Here is a 15,742-nt window from a genome sequence, read left to right as displayed (position 1 = left end):
GTTTAACAATGGAATAAAAAGTCGGTAGCGAGGTTCGTGACAGTTGAGATTGGCGATGTAGCCAAGTAGCAGGTGTTCAAATTTCGAATGAAACCGCTCGGATTAGATACTCTGATTCCATTTACACTGAAATCGCACTTAATTGAACATAATCGCCAGCGATGCTAACGTATGGACCACTTATTATTATAATTATTATCATCACACATATTCTACCGGTTCAGGTGTGATATGGTGTTTATCATGACTACTTTAATCATCACCTACTATCTGTAGGCTTTTGACGGTTCATAAAAATGTTGACGCATTACCTATCGTATGACTTCTGTTAGTCTACCTTTATTTTCTCTACACTCTTTCTTACTATTATATACGAGTCTTCTTGCCTCCAAAAAGCATATTTCCTTTCTTCCTCCTCTACAGATACCCAAATTCTGCATTTTCCTTCATATTTTGTATCTCTCTCAAGATCCCCAATGTCCCACTGCCTCTCAGTATCTCCTCCACCCGTTTTTTCTCCCTCTACACACGAGAGGCAGTACCTAACCTAACAATTTACTTAACTCGTACTGAGCCCAGCAAAGTCCTCTTTTCCCCCAAAACAAGTCAAAATTCGTCTCTAATCTTCATTCATCCAAATTATTTTACCATTCTTCTCCATACTCACATAATATATTTCTCTGATCCACACTGATCCTTTTACAATACTCCACAATCCACATTGAAGTATTAATTAATATTTTCTCTATATCATTAATTAGCGTGCCTGAAACCCATTTCGGGTTATTTGCTGAAAAATACCTTCATAGGTGTGATAAACTGTGGAATGTGTAAGGATGTATGTGTAAAGGATGGAGCCAATGAAAATAAAACCAAGTACATGCGTTGCATTGGGAGTTTAGCTCCTTATACTGTGCTGCCTGTGGTTTTTCATAAAATAATGGTTCCCTGGGTATCATAGTTTCAGTTAAGTTGTACTCGTAAATGACTAGAGATATAACCCGGAAATGATGCCCAAACCTAGTCCCTTTACGTTATAGTCTCAACAGTTTGGATACCATGCATATTTGCCAACTTAGATACTCCCAACTCCCATTGAGGAAGTCGTTATCTCTCTAGAGCCTGCTTTCTTTCGTGATCACACAAGCGAGAAATGAACGAGAGAATTGATATCAATTAGAATTTTATCATTCAATTCATTCACTTCAATGATTTGATTCGTATCAATTCTACTAGCTTTGTAGGTCTGACAAAAAATATTATCTCCATAAAACAAGATGGGTTCATTTTTCACAAAATTTTCCGGAATATTATTTTAGCGACAGGGTTAATTTCAGATATCAATCACAAATCTGGATACGATTTAATGTCGAGATTAATTTCTAATTTGTCTATTATGTGAATATGCACCCTTGCTTTTGTTGAAATATATAATGCAACTATTACTTGGCAGCATGGTATTTAAAACCTATGATAAGTTGGTATTATCAGTAATATTGCTGTAAACAAAGCATTATCCAATGTTTTCCGCTCAAACAAATATAAATGCGCCTTCATAATCAGTCAATGCTTAAATTAAACCAAACTGATTACATGATTTTGTGGAAACGAATAAAATCAATTCTTATAGCATTGGGATCGTACTGATATTCACCCTTCCTGAGTACTGAGTTCCCAACTCGAGGGCCGGGATTTAAATCCCGATGGAGTTTGCGGTGACGTTCATCCTCCTAATTGGGTGCCGTGTTCAAGCTCTTCTAGTACAATACTCCCTCCAATGGATAGGATGCAAAATCTTCGGCCGTCTTGACTATTTCCTCATGAATAGACAAGTGTTGACACGGGTTTTCTCCCAGACATCCTCGACTTCCCTAAAAACTAGCACAAAAGTCTTCTTCATCTACTGCCCAAATAGCTAAATATGTAATGCTGTACTATGCTATATGTACTATTCTGATTACTATAGCTAATATTGGAATTTTCAACAGGTGAAGTCCAAGCATAAATAACATTTTCATCCATGTTGTTCCTTAATGTAATATAATAGGACGATAGAATGCAATAATACGGATTACGATACCGGGACGAGAAACCAGGTGGATTGGGCGCATGTTGAAACGTAAAGGAAAGGCTAGAAACATAAGAGAACGGATGATAGAAGGGAAGGTACCATGAGAAAGGGCAAGAGACAGATAAGTAATAATTTTATTAATATCCTGGCATCTTTCGAAAGGATGCAAAAAAGTCATAATAACATCTTTTTCGATGCAACTCAGAAATAAAATGCCAATGGTAAAATGATTACAAATAATGCCGTGCAGATGGTACAAAATCTTAGAAATGGTACAAATAGAAATAAGTTTTTCATCTTTTCTATTGTACAATTAGCTTTTGATGATATCAATAACATTGGTAGTCAAGTATTTAAGTTGTTTACATGTATTACCGTTCTAAATTTGTTCTCAAGCCATGAGAGGTCAGTGTTTTCTTTAGAGTTTGCGATGCAGTAACTTTACACGTATCCAAGTGGATCAACTAAAATAAATCCCAGGGCATCAGCCTCTGAGGCAGAGAGTTGATATTGGACAAAGTAAATAATAGATTACTGCAGTGAATCAATATGTGGCTTCAAATACTAATTATGTGAAATATTAACCATTAACACAGTAATCAACCAGAGGGTCGGTTTGGTTGGTAGAGTCCACCCGGTACTCAGTCCAACGGCGTGTGACGTTCACACATCACGGTAGGTTAATAAACTACTTCTGACTCTGTTTTAAGATCGGTGGACATTTACGGATGGGTTGCAGTTCGATTGAGGGACTCTTCAAGCAGACCTCTTTTAAGTACTAACGCAATCATTTCACCCGAACGATTCCCCGAGTAAAGCCCGAATTTCCCGCCATGCACCTCACGTCTTGTCGGCTTTGGAGGAGAGGAGGGAATGGAAAAAAAAGACGTGAGGGAGGTGGAAGGGAGGAAGAGAAAGACTGAAAAAGTGAGGAGGGAAAAGGAAAAAGAATGGAGGGAAGAAAGAGTGAAAGGAAGACAAAGAGGGAAGAAGAGGTCATGAGCGAAGCAAGCATGGAAACTCCATAGAGGCTGAGGTGAGCACGTTGTGATCCTCGAGTCAACACTTTTAGTGCGTGGGTATATGTGCGCCCTGAATAAATAAAATGGAAAAAGGGACATCTTCAAAACTGGAGTGAATACAAAGGGGTGGAGCTCGGTGGGGGAACGGAGAAAGAGGGAGATAATAGATGAGAGAGGAAAAGGATTAGAAGGGGCGAGGTGAGAGCCAAAGCTCGGAGGAGGAGCGGAGTGGGGGAATGGAAGAGAATGGAAGGAATCTACACAATACGCCGCAATGGCGTGAGGTGAGGGTACCAGCCATACATGCAGATATATGAGTTCATTCATACAGGGTGCATTCCAAAAGTAATGCAATATTAAAAAAAATTAATTTATTGAACAAATTTTTACGGACACTTAAAATTCTTCAAAGTACTGTCCATGGGCCTCTACACATTTTTTCCAGCGACTCTGCCATGACCGGTACGCGCCCTGGAAGGCGTCTTCGGGGGCCTCTCGGAAGGTCTTCATCAAGGCTGATTGGATCTCTTCTATGGACGAAAAATAGGTTCCTTTTAGGGCTGCCTTAATCCGCGGGAACATAAAGAAATCTGCTGGGGTGACGTCAGGATTGTAGGTGGGTGGGGCAGCGTTGGCACCTGGTGTTTGGCCAGGAGCTCGTGGACTCGTAGCTCGTTGTCGTGATGGAGTTGCCAGGTAGTGGAGATGTCTTTCCTCGTCCTGATTACCCTTTTTCGAAATCTTTCCTGCACATCCACGTAGTAGGCAGCTTTACCTGTCTGTCCTTGAGGAACAAACTCCTTATGGACCTCTCCTTTACTGTTGAAAAAGACAATGAGCATTGTTTTTACTTTTTATTTGCTCATTCTTGCCTTTTTGGGCTTGGGGGACTGGCCGGCGTGCCACTCAGAACTTTGGCGTTTTGCTGGCGGCTTCTGGGTGGTATTCAAAAACCCAGATTTCATCACTAGTGATGACATTGTCCAAATAATCAGGTCCATTTTGAATACGTTACAAAAGTTCACTTGAAATTTCCGCTCCCTTTGTCTTTCGTGACACGGTTGGCGCGCGGAGGTTTACAATAACTGGCATGCTGCCGCTTTCACAGCTAGGAGAACACTGAGACTGGTTTTGCGGTAAAGCTTGGCGTCCCCCCACCTACATCATGTGGTTTGGTCCCACTCTAGCCAATAGGAGCGGCGCGGGAAATTCAATTGCATTACTTTTGGGATTCACTCTGTACATATGAATATATATTTGCTCAAACATACAATAATTGGATTATCAGTGACCTTCTTGTCGGCATTTGTGTACATTGTGTTCTTGCCATCTTTACTAGCATTTTTCGCAACCTTTCGGCCAAGAATGATTCATTCATCGACTGGTCGAATTATTTCTTTCTTCTTTCTCTCGGGGTGTAACCATTCTTGGAACTTTTCTTATCGATCACGACCACCTCCGCTTAGGATGCTATTAGCCTCAATTTACATCTCTCTAGGAACCAAACCAACTCTCTTGCTCTCTCATGCACCAATACTGTATCGCCCTTAAATAAGACGACGGTACGTCAGCATATTTAGTAACCGTGATCAGAGTAGACACCTTACCAAATTTATTCTAATACTTAATGAAAACCATGCCGGAACATCGAGACCCGTCTGGGGAGTTGATGAAGGGAATGGAAAAGGTGCAAAGAATGACATCTAAGTTTGCGAAGAAATGTTACGATACAGAAAGAGCGAGTGAAACACGGTTAACAGAGGAACTACGATGGGAATCACTCAATACACGATGGGAGGAGGCGAAACTTTAGAAAGAAAGGAAAGGCATTAGAAAGGTACAGGGCACTCGATTCAGCTAATGACACCGAAGAAATTATTATGGCTCCTCATTACATGCATTGATATATCCGACCAAATGAATAAAAAAGGGAGATGGAATTCCGCAGCAATAAATTTACGTACTCTTTTTTTCATCGTACGGTTCGCGATCAAAGCAAAAAATACTAAAAAGCAAAAAACCTAGAGGCCGATTAACCTATCTGGGAAACACTAACCTCGTGCACATACATTTAATGAATGGAGGTTGGTGACCTAACATCCCTTGGCACACGTCTTCTGGGCGGCCTACAGGGTACGGCGTAGATGTAGATGAACACGAAGACATTAAATGCTCACTCCTGTATGACGCAAAAATCATCTCACCAATGGCGTCCCTCACCGCACGTTGGAAAGCACCGAACGACTGCAATTAGCTTCCTCCCCACTCCCACAAAACATTGTTACAACTAACTGCCAACTGTACGGTGTGCGCTGCTGCTTTCAGGGGTAATAACCGATAAGCTTTCCGCCGACGATAGTAACGGACGCGATAAATGGCGAAAGAGGGAGGAAGAAGAGGAAAGAGAAGAAATGGTGAGAACTGCTGCGAACATGACGCCGGGGGAGTGAGTGGAGGGGACGAGGTGGTATTGGAGGGGGAGGAGGTAGTACGCGGCCGGGGGAGGAAGGGTTGTAGCCGGAGAAGAGTGGAGTGGAGCCCTCTTGGGTGAGAGGCAACAACGAGTAAGTTAAGAGGGAGGGAGGCTGGGGACACGAGAGAGGGTGGAGGTAGAGATAAAGAGGAGGAGAGAGAGAGAATGAGCGGAGTCAAACTGGAATAGGGGGGGTGGGTTGAGAGAATTAATGAATGCGATTGTGGAGGCTAAACAACGCCAACGACGCTATGTCTTCGCATTGAAACCCACTTTCAAAAGGGACGCCATTCGTATGAGAGTGACAAACGCACACAGACTTATACAGTCACACTCACACACGTACACGCGCAATCACACGAGGACAAAACGTGAAGGGTTGAGGAGTGGAGTGAGTGTATAGGGAACAGTTGTTGGTCGGCGGGGGAGGGTAGAGTCGGAGGATGACGGGGAGGGGGAAGGTGAGGGTGCTCCCAAGGGCTGAGGAGGGTGGGACTGGGAAATGGGAGAGAGAACGGTGGAAGAGAGCGGATTGGTGTTGCAAGGGACGAATGATATGCTTAAGTCCACCTCTACAGGTTATCCTCAACATCCACTGCACTGTAAGTTACGTATTTGTTAAGTCTTCGTTCACTCGTAGTGGCGCAACGAATATTCAAAAGAACGGACTTTTCGCCAACTAAGTATTAGGTATTCTACATCTACATCTACATAATACCCCGCAAGCCGCCGCTAGGGCGTGTGGCGGGGGGTGTTAGGTCACCAACCGTAAAAAGGAACAATACTACATGCAAAACAACAGCATGGAAAATTACACCCACAGCAGTGCACACACTCATGCAAAAATCCCTTCATCCAACACTCATGCAAACACATACACCACAAACCAACAAGGAGTACTTGGAAATTTTAACATACCTAAGAAAATTTAATGAAATTAAATAACTTATTAAAAAGTGCCATCTTTACAAAACTTAAAAACGCCTTCAATAGACGACAAGCGTAGATTGGAGGCTTATGAGTGCTTGTATAAGAATGTAAAAATAAAACTGCAAGAGGAGATCGGAAAATGAAGAAGAATCACACATTGAAGAAAGAAAAAGAAGTTATTAGAAGAGATAAGATTTCCGGAATTAATTTGAAGGAAGAAAAGTGCACACAGAGCATACTGACTATGAGTGGCGATGAAATGGTTAAAAGCGTGACAGAGATGGAATATTGAATAATCGATGTGGATTAGGATTAGCAAGTTCGAGGAAATTAATGGATGACGAAATTAGATGTAGTCACATGATTATTCTAATATAGATTATGACCATATTCAGTATCATATTAGGCGGAAATTTGAAGGGAAGTAATGCTTAGTTCTTGGGTAGGTCAAAGAAAAAATATCTTCAGCCATATATTACTATTAATATTAAATATTAAGGGCGTTTTATCACATGATGACCTTGAATATCTTCAACATTTTAGAGTTATCTTACAGGAATTCACAATGTTGCTAACCCAGCGATTTTTTAATAAAAATTAAGAAACACGACGTGCATGCTTATTCATTGAAGGTTTTATGTTTTTTGAAGGTATTTCGTGATATTTCCTACAGGTAACAATTATTGAGTTATTTACTAAGGTACATATGAAGTGATCTGTATACTTGAACACACATGTTTATTATGAATATTACCTAGTATATATTCACGCGCACATAATGAACATATGAAGTAATATGTCTGCTTTTACGGTGGCTGGCCTAATATATATTTCCTTGCGGCGGCTTGCGGGGTATTGCGTAGATTTACATGCACAATAAAATATAATAAAGTTTATATTCTACAATAAAAATCTAAAATGATTTCATTCTATTAATGTTCTTTAGGTTTAATAATTATAAAACACGTATATGCTGTTTTTATTCTTTTCGACTCCATAAAATATCATGTCTGGCTTTTACTTACCCTGACATATTTGGCTTGCCAATAATTTAAACGTATATACAATGGACTAAATTCCATATTGCATTGGAAAAATTGCGCCGTGTCTAGAAGTCATATTTAAGAAATCGATAATAGATCAAAAATTTCCCAGAGATTGGAAAACCGGCTAACGTAACACTAATATTTAAAAACGGAGACAAGGAAGAACCGAGAAATCACAGACCTATTTCCCTCACATCCATATGGATGATGGTTATGGAGAACATGGTTGCTAGTTTAAGCGTGAGACACCTCGATAGTCAGGAGTTTTCGATGAACGGCTTCCGAAAGGGTAGATCCTGTGAGACATAACTTGCGCTTTTTGTTCATGATATTGTTATTTTTGGAGAATGCAATGTTTTAGTGGACGCGATTTTTCTAGTTTTTAAGAAAGCCTTCGACAATGTACCTCATGATAAACTACTTAAAATGCTAGAAGCATAAGGCATAATAGATAAATATATCCTGGATTGGATTAAAGATGTTTTGAATGGTCAGGTACAAAAAGTGGTGATAGATGGAGTTAGCTTAAATGCAGTAGAAGTTATTTCAGGTGTTCCCCAGGGAAGTGTTATCGGACATCTTTTATACCTACTTTTTGGAAGAAGATAAATTCGGCGTGGCAAGGCCGTGCATAACCCCCCTTAGAGCCCCGACCTGGCTCCACCTGACTATTTTTTGTTTCCGCGAATAAAAAGAGAGCTCAAAGGATATCGGTTCGACTCCATCGAGGACAAAGGATATCAACAGTATTCCGGGAACCGTCTTCCAGCGGGCTTTTGACAAGTGGCAGACGCGCCGAACTAAGTGTATCGATGCAGGAGGAATGTATTTTGAAGATTATTAAGTAATTGTAATGATAACTGAAATAAAGGTTGATTTTTGGAACCATTCCCGATACTTATTGAACGGTCCCTGTTTATGCTACAAGTATATGTGATCCTCATGAATTTGGATTTATTGTAGAATTGGATCGCGTGTAGCGTAGCGGAGCCAGATTTGTAAATAGTTGTCATGATAAACTGGTTAGCGTATCAAAATTATTAGAGGAGCTAGACTGGGAATCACTTACGGAGGGAAGGTTAAAGCACAAATTAAATCTGTCACATAAATAGGAAGGATGTCTCTTTAGCAGTGATGTTGAAAATGCACTATTACCCCTATCGGACTTCAGTAGGAGAGATCATGTCAATAAAATTAGAGATATTTAGCGTAGAATAGATGATTTAAGGAGTCATTTTTTCCACGAATGATTATGGATCAGAATAACGTTGTCCGACCGCGGTAGGGGTAAAAATATTCGGGTCAAAAATTTTCTGTTGTTTATTCAGCCCTCGCTAAATAGCCTAGCGGTGGCTTGTAGGATACTAAAAATACTAAAATACAGATAAAGAAAGCAGTATTACCACTCAATAGGTGTCGTGCGGCAGAACTCAGTATAACACAATAACAGCCAATGACATGATTCAATGGATTGGAGTTGAAATATCAGTGATTGCAAACTATGAAACAGAGAAAACTTAAGTTTAAGGATTACGATAGCGAAGACACGAAAAAAAGATCCTCACCCGGGAAGAAAGTAAGTTGCAGATGAATGCCGAATATCAAATGCCATCGCTGTATTTTCCTGAAACTCCATAGTGATATATTGTACTATTAAGTAACAAAAAATATGAGGCAAGGAGCATTTTCATACGTTTCTGCCTCTTTTGTGGTCAATTGCGCTTCATTTTTGCTGTGGTTTTGCATACCAATGCTATGAGGAATTGAAAGTAACCCTTCTACGCTAATGATACAGAAAGAAAAACAAGCGAAGCACTAGGCAGGGCGGGGGAGTAGACAATATTGTTGACAGAAATACAAAGGAGGCAGGAAATTCGAACGCATAGCATTTTATTTGACGACGGGATGTTGAGTACTGTGATAGAAGGAAGAAAGTCAGGAAAGCGGGGATACTGTTTCCTGTCTGTGTCTATCCAAAACCTACCTACAGGTACCAACCTATACCTTAAATGGTAGAATAAAAATAATATTAATTAAAAGGATTAGCTAAGGATATTGCACAGCGGAGCGACGGAATCAAAAACCTTTCGGATTGAACTACAAATGATGGCTGAGCAATTCACTCTTCGACGGTCGTTTTGGGCGTGCTTTCAAGTTGACCTCTTAGACAACCGGTTTGATAATTTTAGTCTCAACATCTAAGCAGGGCAACTAAGAGGAGAACAATGCTCCAACTTCTGTTGTCGGAGAAGGGAACAAACCATCCTAGTGACTAGTGAATCCCTCTGTGGGTCGGGAGAGCCATCACACTCTTTCGCACTCCAGCGAATTGATTAATTATATATGTGATGGCCTCTGATATAACCCTGACAACCTGCCACCTATTCGATATCTATCTAGATGGTTGTGAATAAATATGATTAATGAAAAAAGATAAGGTAGATTGGAGGCTTTTGAGATGTGCGTCTGGGGAAGGACGGTAAAGTTTGATGGACGGAAAGAAAAATTAACGAAGAATTACTTGGAATGAAAGGTGGATGCAGAGCAATTTATGCTCTACATAAGATATGCTATATAGAAAGAGAGGAGTGTGCTAGGCAGATGAAGAGAAAGGAAAGGCATGTTGGGTGAAACGTGAAGACAGATTTAAAGAACGGGAAATTGCAGTGTGGGGTATCAGGTGGTGTATTTTCAGGCGAGACTAGATAACATAGGAAAGTTCAGCCAGTGCCCCTCCAAAACCCAATGACGGTAGATTACACAGAGAGGCCTCCAAACAAGGACTTTATTTCACTAACTTCCAAATTTGCCAGTGTGCCCGGGGATCTTTGAAAGTTAGCATTGTGTTTTGGAATTTTTCATTTTTTGCAATTATTATTTTTTAATGTCTCTGATTATGTTAATTTTCTGCGGATCATGTTTGTCCTGGAATTGGCTTTAATGTAGCTCTTCATTTCATTTGGGAGGAAACACGAGAAATATACGTATAAATATAGCAGAAAAGTAGAATTCATTGAAAAGAGCATTGGGTAAATATGACGAAGGAATAAAAGGACGATGTTATCTTCTTACACATGAAGTCGGTTCGGTTGAAGAGATAGTGCCTATGGGAAAGGAGCTCGATTTGTAAAGAGATTTCCGATAAATGTAGTTGCGTATCTTGATCATTCGAGCACCAAGGTTGGGAATAACTCTCGGAGCTAAGTTTAAATTACAAATTAAATTTTTAATATGAATTGAAGTCGGCCTTTTCGTGATGATGCTGTATGCGTTGCCAACACCGTCTTATTATGGCAAGAGATATCGTGGAAATAGGATTAGAGAGATCAACCCTAAAACTTGCCGAGTTAAGACTCATTTTTCTCCCAATTAGGCCTCATAAGAATTTAGGACTAATGAAATATATATTATCCTAAGTAGCCATGATTATTGTCATTATTTTATCTAACATGTATTACACAGTTTTCCTTATCTAGCATATACGAGTATACCAAGAAAAGCCTTTCAAACTTATATACCGAACTGCATGTAAGCTATTGCAATAATTATTTCATTCATTTGAATTATTTGTCTAACTTTTCCATTTGTAACTATCATTTAAATTATACTTTACATTGATACTGCTTGCGTGGGGATGGGAACGTCTACTGTCAAACACTAGTTGTGGCTTATATGATACGTATCATGTAGTTGTAGACAGATATAGTATTTTATTCGACTGGCCTCTCAATTTCTTCCAATTATTTCAGTTTGACGTCTGGCAATATTTGTTCATTGCATATCATATCCAAGGTGCTCCTTTGTATTCATCCCCATTTATCTTTCCCTCGAGGTTTCATATTCGCTTTTTATCAGCTGAATGTCTCAGAAAAGTCTCCGGTGAGTTTATACCAAATTCTTATAAGAGCTTCCAAGAATACTTTCACGTTGTCCGTAGAACTTCTTTATAAGCTGTTCCATTCGGCCATTTCATCCACGGAGAAAAATACCAAATATTTTAAAGTCTCATCCTTTATAGCACTGTATGAAATATACGAGCGAATCTTCACGGGTGAATACTGGATATTTTTTAGTGTTCCGAGCACTGAACTCTTTGCTCAATCAAACATGAAAGGATGGGGAGGGGAGGATAGGGAAATATGCGAGATTATGATGCATGAATTTAAAATCTGACTCTCGATTCTTGCCCTTGCGTATTTCATTAACACTGTATCATTAAGTGCCTATACTTAAAGGTGAATCCCGAACACTAGGGCTAAATCAACGCGTAAGATCTGACGGACAGTGATAACTACGATATTTATGGCGCTCGAAAGAGCAGGGACAGAGCGTTGAAGAATTTGACTGGAAGGATTCAAATCAGAACACAACTCGGCACGCCCATGTGAATGATAACCTGCGAGATAGCAACAAGGGGTCCGACATGAGCTTCATCCACACGGGGCATACACGGTAGGCGAAAACTGGCTTTCACGTACCGCACATCAAATACTGATAGTTGCAAAACGTTTCCGTCAAACTATTTCTGTTTGGTAGTCTACCATTTAATTTAGGTTTTAGTTGTATATCGACTGCATAATCCGACATTTTTTACCCTCGCCTAACAACACAAAATCTGACACCCCACGCTACAAAAAATTGGGTTTCAATTTCTCAGATTTTCTGAAACAGGTGAAACCAAAGGATAACGTTGAAACTAGTCGTACCAAATAAAATAGGTGGAAAGATACACTGTGTGTTTTTTACTTCAGTTCTCTCTATCCTGTTACTACCCTTACCTCGCTAGCCTAACGATCGATCTATCACAGCCTTCAGTATTCCATTGCCAATAAAATGCTTTATATCCATTTTTCCTGCCTTCTTTGGGTTTTTCCCAAAAACCCTTTCTCGTCCTAGATTATTGCTCCATTTGTTTTCATTCTCGTCCATTTTACCTATTCTTCTACAAACATCTTAAGAACTTCCAATATACGCCTTATTATTCTTCAATCTTACTTAAACGTCCGTTTCCGCTCACGTATAATCTACACGAAATGCAATGATGAGCATCATTCCTTGCGGTAAAATCCCCAGAAACGCCAGCGTTCAAAATTTCAACCCACACCACGGCGTAGTAGAATGTTTCACTAGTTCCATGTTTAACACTCAATAAAAAGATAAAATTAAAAATTGAATAGATTTTTGAAATATTTATGTGCATGATGGTTAAGGGTATTTGCATGCATGTGGCTGAGAAGATTTTCGCATGAATATATACACCTCTGTTGGTGGGCGTTTGCATGAATGTGTTGGTTTTACATGCGGTTATATTTTTCTTTTACGTGTGGTGATCTAACACCCCCCGCCAGGCGCTCTCGCGGCGGCTTGGGGGGTATTATGTATATGTCGATGAAAAGAAAATAACTTCGTACTTCAAATGACATCATTCAAATCCAGATAGCAGCACTAAGGAGTTCTCTATTGATTTAATGTCTGTCTACCTTACCTATGTACTTAATGCTCTCGTTACTTGCTGTGAGAAACGAAGTTGGGGTGGTGATATCGTCTGTCTTAAGTTTTCGTTTGGATCGCACGGCGGAAGAAACCCATCGACGTACCCCGTTGTGATCGGTTAAGATAGAGAACTTCCACACCAACTTGAGAGTTTGAGGACGGCTATCTGCTGCGTGCCAGTTATATGACTGCCAATTCGAAACCATTCTTTAATCTCACGAGAAAACCTCCATTATATGCGCACTATTGAGTCAACCTCTTCACTCTTGTTTCCTGGTGGATATCTTTTAAAAGAAGAGAATGGACGGCCGTATGCAATGCACACACAAGGGCTTTTTTTTTATATCGAGTCATTCACGCAGCGGGTCCTTTCATCTCGGCTGTCCACCATGTTTGAATGAACGCAAACGAGGCGGCGTGATATGATGTGCCGTGGCACAGTTTCCGCAGTGTTGCCACTTCGCTAAGCGTTGCCCCGTCCATATTTGTATGCTTTAAAAAATTGTTTTCTTGTCATCCTTGCGATTGTGGGTTCTATTCATCGCATCCGTACAAGCTATCAATTTATTTGGAGTGAATTAGTGCCGATACTACTGACGGCCACACTACCATAGACGTTAGACCACCAACAGCTAAGCAGCAGATTATATATGGCCACAATTCTTTTAAAAATGTTAGTCTCTTCTCTTGCGTTCGGTGTACGTTTCACTTAATAGTGGTGAAATATTCATGGAAAATCCAAAGTATTTTCCGACAAAAAAATATACTACGAAGCACCGTTATGCTTTTAGGCATCCGTTTGTTTGTTCACAAATTACTATCACCAGAAAGTTGAAACTCCTCTTACTTCTCTATTTAATCTCTCTGTAGACGCAGGGATTTTCCGAAATGCCATACCATGATTCCACGACCGCCAAGTACGTCTCTAGAGAGATCCATTTGTTTGATTGCTGACTGCCTTCTTGGATCCGTTTTCACGGGGAGTTCGACCTTCTTTGAGCTCTCGCACCCAAGAACACCAATTTTTCGCATCTTAAACACCATCACCGCATGGCTCACACCATTGACGACAAATGTCGATGAGGGCGCTAAAGTGGAGAGCGCGGATGGTCACACATTCTTGTGCAGCAAGACGACATATTAAGTATTGAAAATGCTTTACACTTTAACGGCAACTGTACGAAACCTGTGAAATGTACGGTACAGCCATCTATTCTTGTATTTGTAAAGAATGCCCTCCTATTTTGAGTTCAACCACGTCTTTCCTGATACTGCTGGTTCCGAGAAGAAAAGTGGGGTACAATGAACCTGTAGGTACCTCGCCTTGTGGGTGGTCCTGAATAAGTATGAATTTACACTACATGGAAGGCGTTTTAGGTATCATTCAGTTATTGTACTGAATCGGTTGTTGTTGGGCGACAAGGGCTTGAAGTCCATTACTGCTAATACGGAAGTGATCTTCCTAACGTGCCTGTGTTATATGAAGTGTATAGAACGTGTCAATCTGAATATCGTCCCAGCGAATCCAAGAATGTGTAGTGGATGGAATTTAATATTTTCTTCTATAAATATGATTACAAAGCGTACCTTCAGGGCTAGGTTATTTATTGCTACTCCGAAACACAGTGAAAATTAGCTAACTAACCTCAATAGTATAAAAATGAAGCTATTTTTGCTAGAATGTAGCGAAAGTGTTCTACGATACTGTTCGGATATGATACATAGGTCATTCCAGCAAATTTTGGATCAATATTTTACCTGACCCCTCCAGTTGTGCTCAAAAACGTTCTATGGACAGTCGTTCGTTTACATCAAATGAAATATCCTAGATCCGTTTGTAACCAAAAATGTACTGATTTATGCGGTTTTGCCGAAAATAGGGGCGTTAAATCGTGTTTCCGCTTATTACTTTGACAATAATCAACGTAGATATGTTAATTATGACTCGCCTTTAAGCTTTGGTCTTATTCAAAGTTAATGGATCAGTTATACACTATTTTAAATTTTTTAATAATTTTTATAAATCAATAATTTATATCAATGTGAAAAACTTTGCTAAAATGCTCCACCTCCGAATCGACTGAAATCTTTGGGAAATAATATTGTGTCTCTCATTACATAGATAAATATCCTAAGGCAATTCATATTTAAGGTATAAGAAAATATTAAATAAATTCTATTATTCCCCGTCCGGTGTCGCTGATCTTCCCCTGTACACGATCACTGCCACATTAAGAACGGGCAACAACAAATTTTGCCTGCCAATAATTACTATGGAAGCATTATGACGCATTTTGTAATGTTTAAAATCCTATACTTAATACCGGAAACGTCAATACATCATATTTAATTCAAAACATTAAATAAATAGTGAGTAAAATTGCGGCTAACATTCCAATAGCCAAAATTAATAACTAAATTATTCACTCATTATTTTGGGGAGATTTTTTCAAACAAAAACCTTCATTATTGATTATTCCTTGGTTATGATCTGTGACTTCGAATTATCAGAAGGGAATACGTGGAGAAGAGAAACAGAGAAATAATTATCAAATGAAAGGCTGTGGGTCAGGGATGTGTGCGATAAGGTAAACAGTATGTTGTGAGGCTCTGTGATTGTTAATCCGCGTGGAAAGCGGGTAGAAGTTTCTACTGCGCACTACGAGAGAATAAGTACACATTGGCCGGTATTTGACAGTTCAGTGCC

This window comes from Hetaerina americana, unplaced genomic scaffold (assembly GCF_022747635.1).
Source record: "Hetaerina americana unplaced genomic scaffold, ioHetAmer1.1.p SCAF_9, whole genome shotgun sequence".
Lineage (NCBI taxonomy): Eukaryota > Metazoa > Arthropoda > Insecta > Odonata > Calopterygidae > Hetaerina > Hetaerina americana.
Note: the sequence above shows the minus strand (reverse complement) of the source record.